A 12,013-nucleotide genomic window follows, 5' to 3' on the forward strand; every position below is an offset into this window, starting at 1 on the left:
TTTTCAAAAGCTTTATTCATTCTTAAATCTGGGCTTCGCTTGGGATTTTTTGACTCACTATCATCAGCCTACACTGGCCATGTTTATTTTAATCATGTGTTCATGAGAATCCTTTGTTAAGGAATGAGACAATGCCAGTAGTGTGTGGTTTTGAATTACCTTTTAAGAAACCAGCTCAGTAGATTTACTTATACAATAATCAGTTTACAACTTCAACCAAGAACCCTAACCCACAACCCAGGCTACACAAGTAATGTGTTTTTGATTCTCTTTAAGGAACCAGCTTATAAGAATCATTCATCCAGAAATCAGGCTTCACAGGTTGTGTGTTTTTGATTCACAGTTTTTAGGCATCATTCATTCTCAAATCAGGTATTGCTTGGTGTTCGCTTGGCATGTTTTGATTCACTTACAGCAGCATTTGTTTCATAATCAATCTAGTCAATCCCCAAACCCACAAGCTCAAGCTTAGATTGATAGCAAAGCATTGTGGGATTAGAAAGTCCTCCAGAACTAAGCATCTGATTCAACAGAAGAGACAGGCCTGCTTCACTTCAATAAACACCTGACAACCACACAGATCTCTCTCTCTCTCTCTCTCTTTCTCTCTCTCTCTCTCTCTCTCTCTCTCTCTCTCTCTGTGTGTGTTCTCCCTCCATCTTTCTTTCATCTGTTTACTGAGTTTGGATCTCTCTCTCTCCTTTTCTTCTGGTTCTCACACCTCCGTGCCTTCCCCGTCTTTGACAGGCCACAGACAGGTTGACACTGCCTCATGTAGCCTTACATATCATTAGGGCTGCTCTTGACCACAGCCAGGCCAGGGGGCAGTGACTCTGAAAGCCCACTCAAGCCCAGGGCTGCTTTCCTCTGGGCAGCCCTCCTGTCAGGCCCCCCTAATACCTGGTCCTGCTTGGGCAGTCAAAAGAAGACCTTGCCCTTGTCTGTAGACTCCATACAAGCATCTGCTTATGTTGATCCTTTAGCATGGCAGCAATGTTTTAAATTAAATTAAATAAAAAGCTTTTACCTGCTTTTTAAAGCAAGATTAATCTAAATAAATAAAAAATAGCAATGTCTTGTACTACAACACTTACTAGCCAGATGTTGTCAACATCAAAAAAAAAAACTTTAATAATTCCTTGCATTTTTGTTTTTTGCCAAATTATAAACAGAAACTAACAGTGGCATACAATAATCTTTAATAACATTTTTTTTATTTTTATGCAGTACTATAGTAAAAATTATATTTACAAAAATTGCAGCTGCAAGGGCATCCGCTGGGTAAAACATATGCTAAATAAATAAAGAAACTGAATTAATAATAATAATAATAATAATAATAATAATAATAATAATAATAATAATAATAATAATAATAACAAGTTTTATTTTTGTAGTGATGAAGTTTGTAGTAACATTTTATTATTATTATTATTATTATTATTAATCATTCTTATTATTAAAACAATAATGATATTTACAGGAATAATTTTATTTTGTAGAATTTTTTAATACTACTACTACTACTACTACTACTACTACTACTACTACTAATAATAATAATAATAATAATAATAATAATAATTATTATTATTATTATTATAATTATTGCTATCATTATTATTATTAAAAATAATACATATTACTGCAAATAATAATAATAATAATAATAATAATAATAATAATACCATATCATTATTATTATTATTATTATTATTATTATTATTATAAAAATAATGGTTTTTACAGTAAAAATGTTAAATAATAAATTATTTAATATTAATAATGATGATAATAATATTATATTATATTATATTATATTATATTATATTATATTATATTATATTATATTATATTATATTATATTATATTATACAATGTAATTATTAAGTGTAAAAAATAAATACAAAAAATATGTGCTACCTACGAGGGCAGAGGAAGCACTAATGTTGATACATTAGCATGGCAGCAGTGTGGTCGAAGAAAAAAAAAAACAAAAGCAGGGGAAAAACAAAAGAGTCAAAAAGAACAGAAAAGCAAGCAGTGATGATGATTGACAGCTTGAGACTATGGAGGCTCTTTCTCGCTGTGCGTTTGGGAAAATAAGACATTGAAGTCTTTAATTTTGGTTCAGTGAGAAAGCTAGAGTTTATTAGCGGTTTGTTGTGATTGTTGCGCTTCATAATAGAGAGGCACAACTACAAACTCTGCTCCCTTTGTGCCCTGTTCAAATGCATGCCTATCATAAAAAGTACACCCACAAATTGCATATTTCATTACCGATGAAGTGAGCGAAATGGAATTGACTTAAATTAAATAACTGGCAGGAATTTGCAGACGTTTAGCGGCATTCAACTCCCATATTTCATTTTCGTTCTCAAATAAGTGTATCACTTTGTATTATGCACAGACTGAAATTACTGCCACACAGCACATTAAAGAGATTCTGATTAATGGCTTCCCTTTTTCCGGGTTGCTGGTCATGTTCGTAATTTCATTTAGGCCTGGGCTCATTCATTACTTTCGCTAACAATTTCTCTCTCTTTTTTACAGCAAACATTCACAACTTCTTTGAATGGGCCACTCTAGAAATTAAAATAAGTCAACCAAGCTTGTAAGTCATAAATTCAAATTCGTATTTTCGCAGAAGAAGACATTGTGATGTATTTTGCACTGCAGGCGGCCTGTGTGTTAGTAAGCATATGGAAATTTGCCCTGCGGTGTTTGCACACTGTGCACTGTATCTAAACTAGCTATTAGCTCGGAAAAGAACAGCTTGTAACATCTGGACTTGACTGAAACATCTGTCAGCAGGTGTTGATTACTGACCAAGCATTCATTGCATGTGGGGATACGTCTTAAATTCACTGTGAAAATTCTATTTATTTTGCCAGGACAGGCCAGTAAATCTGGTAAAGATTGAAACAACATTTTCCCCCAGCTCTCAAACGCTTCAACGAATCGTTTAGGTTGTTTTGCAATGACAAGATGTCCCCTTTTTTCCAGGCTTATTTGTGTTTGGTGCGTGCATGCATGTGCATAGCAAATGCTCCTAAATGAGTAATTTATTCCTTCTGAATCACACAAGCAGGTCATTCATTTCCGTATCCTTGGTCACAACCGAATGCAGAAAGAGAGGAAAGAAGACTAATCAGAGCACAGAATGTTCTTCAGTTTAAAGGTCAAAGACTTCATGATTGATTCCGATTTGTTAAAATACTGGGTGGATAAATGTTTGTGATTGTGATATTTTGAGACTGGAGAAGGGCAGTATTTTAAGTTGGACAGTGATAAACTGATAAGCATAATGTTATTTTTGAAATTGCTGTAATATTAATAATATTTTAGTGAAAACATTAGTTTTTTTTTTTTTAAACCATCCACTGTTAAGCCTAAACAGATGTTTTTACATTGAAATAAAGTTATGGTATTTAAAATAAGAAAGCATTTATTTTATAGCTGCATGATTATTCAAAATCAATCCAACTTTTCTATTATTTTCTTTTCTTTTTTTATAAGAAACACTTAATAGATTTTCTCAACAACTGAGAAGCTCTATGTATTTGACTTAAGGAGCTACTTTCTTCTGCCATTGATTCACATCTGCAATTGACGTCAGAACAGAAAAAAAAACTGTTGCTACTTTACAAACATCACATTAGACCTAGTATTTGAAAGATTCTCTAGCGTAATGTTTAAAGTAATGACAGAACAGGTGATTTTGTTCCTATTTTAGGATAATAAGGCTGAAAGGCATGCAATACAATCAGTCTACAGATATTTCCCAGTATTTCTCTGTTACAATTGGGAGAAACCAATAATTAACCCCCAAAATGCCAAAGCAAAGAAAACACTGCCAGATTACTATAGTATAAATACCTCCTTTTAGGTCTCTGTCGCCATCTTGAGGTGGATTGTCAACCGTCTTTGCCCTGCTCAGTATGACGGATGCTGATGGATGCCGACCAAGTGTGTCGCACGCCCCCTTTTGAGCGAGCTATTAGATCGCCCCCTAGTGGCTGGCTGCAGTACAAGTCATAAAGCCCGCCTCCACCATGTTAACCAACAAGACTTCAGCCAAATCTTATGGAACAAATAGAGGTGTAAATGTTCTATTTTATTTATATAGGTCATTTACTGTTGGCTTTCTATTGAAAATAATAAACATAAAAATGAATGTAAATTCTTCTTTGTCATATATAATTAAGGTATCAAATAAACCAAATAAAAATGGAAGCAAAGAAAAAAATAATAAACTTCATACTTTAGTTGATGTATTAGTACATTAATGTTTATTAAACAAGTTGATAAGGCCTATTTTATATAGTGCAGGGTTGTGCAATATCTTGGTTATATTCAGAAATATTGATGTATTGCTAATATAAATACACTTTTTTTTCCCGCATGACAAACAGCTGTCCATGGTGTGTATATTTTGGATCCTGTTGATTGCTAATTAAAAATAAAAACCTTTCTAAAATGTATGTGTTGTTTATATGTTATTTGTTAAACTTTACAAATATTATTGCTACCACTGTGAAGATAATTTATACCAACAACTCATTATTAGAGAAATATGTTTGCAGTCCACCATATATTGTTTTTATTAAATTATTTCAAACATATTTTAAAAAGCTTACATCATACAGTTTTTAATAAATCATATTATTATGGGTTTTGAAATATAAGTGTTTATTTTTATTTTAGTGAGCTTTTGTGACAGTGCAGATACAGGCGTCCATATTTTATAGTCATTGATGCCGATGTGCTGTATCTCCATAATACTAAATATTTAAAATAGGCACTATCCTTATAAATAAACTACATAACTGCATATAAACAACTACATTCTCGCCTAAAAAAACCTCAAAGATACGTTATGTTTTCCAACAACTGCAATATTTGTCAAATTGTAGTGAGTTCACTGTTCTGAGTTCGGATCCAAATGAAGGTTTAATAAGAAAGTCAGGCGAGCAATGGTTAACACAGGTGCAAACAGATGTATAAAGGCAATACAGAATTGTACTACAATAACAGGTGAGAGGTCGGAAGGCAGGCGGCAGACAGGGACAAAAAGACAAACTAGGCGAGGGTCAAAGCACAGGAAAAACCAAGACAAGAAAAACGAATTGTAATGTCACTTCCTTAGACAAGATTCAGTGACTGGAGTGAGTGTATATGCTGCTTAAATAGTATGTGTAATCAGTCCTTGACAATCCTGGTGGTGCGTGTGTAAGTGATTGTGAGTATTCCAGAAATCTATAGAGTTACGATCGCTGGTGAATATATATATATATATATATATATATATATATATATATATATATATATATATATATATATATATATATATATATATATATATATATATATATATATATATATATATAACCCCAATGATAATAATAATAATAATACTGATAATGTATTATTATTATTATTATTATTATTATTATTAGTAGTAGTAGTTGTAGTAGTTGTAGTAATAGTAGTTGTAGTAGTAGTTGCTGTTGTTGTAATATAGCTACTGAGATACAATTATCAAACTATCTGCTAAAACAAATATTTGTCAGTTTTCATTAAAAAAAATTAATTTGTATTTATTTGTTAAAAAATAAATTTTTAAGTTGTTCTATTTCAGAATTCTGCAGTTAAATTAGTGTTACTTGCCATTTCATTGTTATTTTTTATTTTTATTATTTTTATTTAAAACTATATCTTAAATTAATTTATAATCTTGGCAGTTATTCAGTGAACAAATGAAAAGCAAACATATTTTAATGGTTTATAATTTAACTATGAATGGATTAGATTCAGGTTTGGTTCTGGAAGATTGTGTGTTGGCAGATAATAATTCTCACAAACAGGGTGCTATATATAATGGGTCATACATTCGCCTTCAGATAAAAATTTAGAGTGCCTATCTGTGTCTATTTTGGTTTATGTCCACTTCTTCATATCGGAGTGTCTCATCAGTCTCCATATTACTTTCTGTCTGTGAGGTGAAATCGATGTTTCTGCTGGAGGCTTTGCTATTGAGGTTATGATAGCATGTCACAGCCAGTGCCGTCTACCAGAAAGAACGAGAGAAATATCACATGGGATACAAGCACTGCCTGCTCTGGAAATAACTTTGGCACTTCTTATATGATGCAATAGATTTGAAAGAGTAAAAAGTTGAAGTTCATTTTTTGCGAAACAGTAATCAGATGTCTGTCAGCTGGTTGTCATTAAAGTTCTCACATTCATAGGTTCCTTCCGATGTCATTTTTATTTTGTGTCAAAAGTTGCTTTAGTCACACTGTAAAACTCACTTGTATTGTTTGAAATTGAAACATCAAATGACAATAGATCATAATGTGTCTGCAGGATTTTGTAAACATTCTAAAATATCCAGCAACAGTTTTTTGTGGTCCAAACTTTAATCAAAGTTCTTTTAAAGGGGTAGTTCACACAATGGTTTAAATTTACTCGCTATTTAGAGATGGTTCACAAAAAAAACTTGTTTTCCCTTTATAACATGCTAGTTCTATTGTTTTTAATGTAAACATGCTCTTGACCGATTTGTGTGACTATTATGCATGTGTCTCGTGTCTTTTGGAGCCCCACACATGTAAGTGCCATGTTTTTTAGACGCCTTGTGAACTTAAAATTACTTCACATGCAGCGCAGCTCATTACTGTCAGTTCCATAGCAGTGTACAATCAGACAGTTCACAAAGAACATGGTTTTCCTTTCCAACATGCTACTTTTCTTATGTTTTGTTTTTTAATGTAAACATGCTCTTGACTGCCTTGTGTGACTATTACGCTCATGTCTTACATCTTTTGAAGCATCACACATGTAAGTGCCTTGTTTTTTTAGATACCTTGTGAACTTAAAAGAACTTCACATATTCACAGTGGACCAATCAGAAGAACTCTGAGGAGGGGGAAACGGTGCAAGTTTCTGTTTAAAGGCGCTCATTGGCTGTTTCTTGATACCCTTGTGCTTTGTGGGGTTTTTTTTGTTCGTGTGCTTCGAAACCATTATGTCTCCCATTTTATTGAAGCAAAGATGCATTTGGTGTGAATGAGCCCTTACTCATCCTCAAGCAGTTCTAAACCTTTATTAGTTTTCTTTCTACTGTTGAACACAAATGAACTTATTTTGAAGAATTTTAGAAACCTGTAACGACTGACTTACAAAATAAGAACAGCAAAAACTATGTAAGTTAATGGTTACACGTTTTCAGCTTCTTCAAAATATAATCTTTTGTGTTCAGAAGAACAACTCATTCTAGTTTGGAACAAGTGAAGGATAAGGTAAAAATGACAGAGTTTTCAATATTGTGCACTAAAAAAATCCAACTTAAAAATAGTTCAAATTACTTGTTTTCTTTTGTTGGTTTGGCAAAAATCATATAAAATCAAAAATATATAAATACTAATATGGTAGTTTTTTTCATAACAAAATTAAAATGAAAATTCAAATTTCAATAGTAAATCAAACTCTCGACACAGCTACCCAAATGATAAATCAAATGCTCAAATGATCAAATAATAAATCAAAATGCATTCTCAAATGAGAAACCAAATGTATTTGATATTTATTTTCATGAACAACTTACTAAAACACTGTAATAATTAAAGGACAAATCAAATGTTTAAACTATTATTCAAATGCTCAAATCGAACGCAAATGAAGATTGCCAATCATCCAGCCTGGGCGAAGCTTTAAGGCGGAGGAGTTTGGAGGCAACCACCAGTACCACTATGAGTTTTTCAATGTTTTGTGGTGGTAGAAGTTACTATCATTATTGATGCTGCTGTTTTGGACATTTCCTGTAAAAAATAACTACAGAGATAGTGTGCCCAAAACTGATTATTATTGTCATTTACTTACTCTGTTCTTTCTTCAAGCCTTATGAACATTCTGTTTTTATTTACTTGAGAAAAAGTCATAGACTATGTTTAGATCCTGTCACAATGACAAGCGATATAGCCTGTACAGATTGCTGGAGAACCACACACAGAACACTTTAATACACCACAGCTCCCGTAACGCACCTCACACACACACACCAGTTTCTGGTTCCTCCTGACAGCGGCTCATGATGGACTGATTATTTTGCCCTGTTTTCGTTATTGTTGTTTACAGTAGCCCTGTTTCTTAAATGATTTGTTAACATTTGTCTCTGTTTTAGTTTATTTATTTATTTATTTTTATCAAGCTATGTTTGTTTGTTCTGATAGCAGCGCAACTTAAAAAGATTTGTTACAGAGTAGTTCACCTCAACCGAGTGGACAAGAAAAATAAAATAAAAGGAAATAAGGATTATATATATATATATATATATATATATATATATATATATATATATATATATATATATATATATATATATATATATATATATATATATATATAGTCAGAATAAGTGAGAATTATTAGCCCCCTGACTTATTAGCGACCCTGTTTATTTGTTTCCCCAATTTCTGTTTAATGGAGGGAAGATTGTTTCAGCACATTTCTAAGCATAACAGTTTAAAAAACCTATTTCTAATAACTGATTTATTTCATCTTTGTCATGATGACAATAAATAATATTTTACTTGATATTTTTCAAGACACTTCTACACAGCTTAAAGTGACATTTAAATGTTTAACTAGGTTAATAACCTGAACTAGGCAGGTTAGGGTAATTAGGCAAGTTATTGTATAACGATGGTTTGTTCTGTAGACTATCGGGAAAAAAATTAGTTTAAAGGGGCTAATAATTTTGTCCCAAAATTAGTTTTTAAAAAATGTAAAACTTCTTTTATTTTAGCTGAAATAAAACAAATAAGACTTTCTCCTGAAGAAAAAAAATATTATCAGACAAACTGTGAAAATTTCCTTGCTCTGTTAAGCATTATTTGGGAAATATAAAAAAAAAAAAAAATCAAAAGGGGGCTAATAATTCTGACTTCAACTGTTTTTTTATTTATTTTATTATAGTTTTTTATTTTACTTTTTTTTTTACTATCCCTTTAAGGCAAGTCATCCCTTTCATCAACCATCTTGGTAATACCTCTGGGCAGCAAGTTTTTATGCAGACAAGTATAGTTCTTATCTTGCTGAAAAGAGAAAGACTGAGACTTCTGCAATGTGTTTGTCAAGATTACATTTCATCAAATCTGACAGCTGTGGGATCATAAATAGCTTCTTTAGTTCCTATGCTAATTTACTTGCTGTTACTGTGGTTTCCAGGGATGCAAATTGGAGATTTAATTCATTTAGCAGCTACAGCAGATTTTATGTTCATGCTTTATTCCTCCATTTTGCCATTTAGATTTCATTTGATTTAATGTAACACTTAAAGTTAAGCTTTAAAAGAATTACAATTTAATATCACTTGTAAATTGAATCTTTGATTTTTAGTCTGTGCATTTTAATGTTTCATTTCTTATTTATTAAGACGGAACAGTACAATGTTTGGTTACATTTTAGTGTATTTTAAGTAACAATTACCTGCCTTTTATTATATTAACTGTTTAGTAGTACGTAATAGTTTTTTTAGTATGGACTTATTCTACATTTCTAATTATACCCAATACCTAAACCCAACTATCATCTTGCTATCTATCAATAAGTAGCTAATTAGTCATTTGAGATTATAGTCTCGGTATGCTTTCTAAAACCTGCACACAATGAATAATTTAGGCCAGGGGTACCCAAACTTGTATGTATGAAAGGCCAAAAATATAATTGAAAGCTGTTAGCCGTTGATAATTTCCTTACATGCGTGATGCTTTTTTTTTTTTATTTTTTTTTTTTAGGTAATTAGGTAATTTCCTAATATTTAAAAATAAATTGAAAACAATACTTTAAATTGTATTAACTAATGAAGTGTTTGTATATATATATATACAGTTGAAGTCAGAATTATTAGCCCCCTTCAGATTTTTTATAAATATTTTCCAAATGATGTTTAACAGGGCAAGGAAATTTTCACAGTATTTGTTTCATTTCGGCTAGAATAAATGCAGTTTTTAATTTTTTAAACACAATTTTAGGGACAAAATCATTAGCCCCTTTAAGCTATATTTTTTCTGAATAATCTACAGAACAAACCACTGTTATATAATAACTTACATACAGTAATTACCCTTACCTGCCTAGGTAACCTAATTAACCAAGTTAAGCATTTAAATGTCACCTTAAGCTGTAAAGAAGTGTCTTGAAAAATATCTATTAAAATATTATTTACAGTCATCATGGCAAAAATAAAAACATCAGTTATTAGAGATGAGTTATTAAAACTATTATGTTTAGAAATGTGTTGAAAAAATTATACTTTATATTATAATTTTTATATTATATATATATACTTTGGCCCAAAGGTTTTAGTTTGAACATCTCTGATTTAGGCATTAATTAATTCATATTTTATTATTAAGCTTTTATTTCTAGACGTTAAGCATTGACAAATAGTTAACCATTTTTTCAGCAATAGATTAATAGACAACTGTAAGAAATGCTAAATACAGCTACAAATGCTGTATTCTTGATTTAATTGCACACTGTATATAATGTCCTTAATGATTGCATATTCATATTTTGTTGATACATTTTTCATTACTTTATTACATAACTTGTGTAAGAGTAGTAATACTGAAATATTTTATCATATTATACTGTTTCGTAAACATTTGATGTACAGAAAATGTATTTTAGCACTTCTTGTATTTACCAATGTATAAACTGTACAGTGTTTTTGATAAAATTGCAAATACTATTTTTCATTTGATACAGTTGTAAAGTTTAATTTTTATATTTTGAAGGTAATATTTTTTTGGCCATTTAATTGTCAGTTCTAAGTGATTTACAAAGCATAAATAGTCTTTGCTTTAGATGAGCTCACAAACTGTAAAACTTTGTATAAGCATTGACATTAAGAGTAACTATTACTATATGCCCAAAAACGTTGACATATAAATGTTCAATTGAATAATTTAATCATTAACTTACTCATTCTAAATTATCTTAAAAACCACCAACAACTCGTATGTAGTCGGTTTGTACATAATGCAACACCTAATTTAGCAACGAAGAAAAATAATCAAAGTTTGAAAATGCCACAGCCATATCACCCTGCACCCAAGACCAGTTACTCTCTGAAGCTAAGCAGGGCTGAGCCTGGTCAGTACCTGGATGGGAGACCACATGGGAAAACGAGGTTACTGTTGGAAGTGGTGTTAGAGAAGCCAGCAGGGGGTGCTCAACCTGTGGTCTGTCCTAATGGCCCAATCAAAGTGAAGAGGACACTATACTGTCACTGGGTGCCGTCTTTTGAATGAGATGTTAAATTGAGGTCCTGACTCATCCCCATGGCACTTCTCATAAAGAGTAGGGATGTAACCCTGGTGTCCTGGAAAAAGTTCTTCAATTGGCCCTTCTAATCAAGGCCTCCCAATCATCCCTATCCACCATATTGGCTCCATCACTGTCTCTCCTCTCCACCAAAAGCTGGTGTGTGGTGAGCACACTGGCACCATTGTCAAGTGGATGCTGCACACTAGTGGTGGTGTGGAGAGACCCCCCCCCCCCCCCCCCCCCCCCACTAATGATTGTGAAGAGCTTTGGGTGTATGGCCACAAACAGTAAATGCACTATATAATACACATTACATTGCAATCATTTAGCAGATTATAAATTAAGTCAAGATTACAGCATATGTATTGTACCGGCATACAAATGCTTTTAATGTAGAGTTAATGCTTAAACAAGAAACTATTTGCTAAGGCTTAATAAATGATTCATATAGTGCAATTGTTATTAAATGTTACCAAAGTCATTGTTAAAAGTGTGAATTGTTTCTTAAAATAAAGTGTGACCCAACATTTTAATGTCACCTATATGTCATACCTGAAAATAAATATTAGCATTTTGGTATCAGTCAATGCATACTGCGCATACTGATGCATCTGTGCATCTTTCTTCTTTAAATACACCCACCTACATACATGCAACTATCTCAGCTGGATCTGAC

At 31.9% G+C, this 12,013-nt stretch overlaps 1 protein-coding gene across 1 annotated transcript in view; it reads left to right on the plus strand.

Annotated features, from left to right (window-relative positions):
* The window catches only part of si:dkeyp-14d3.1, a 549,509-nt gene that overhangs the window by 132,563 nt on the left and 404,933 nt on the right, over nt 1-12,013 (plus strand). The window lies entirely within an intron of this gene.

This window comes from Danio rerio, chromosome 8, assembly GCF_049306965.1.
Source record: "Danio rerio strain Tuebingen ecotype United States chromosome 8, GRCz12tu, whole genome shotgun sequence".
NCBI lineage: Eukaryota > Metazoa > Chordata > Actinopteri > Cypriniformes > Danionidae > Danio > Danio rerio.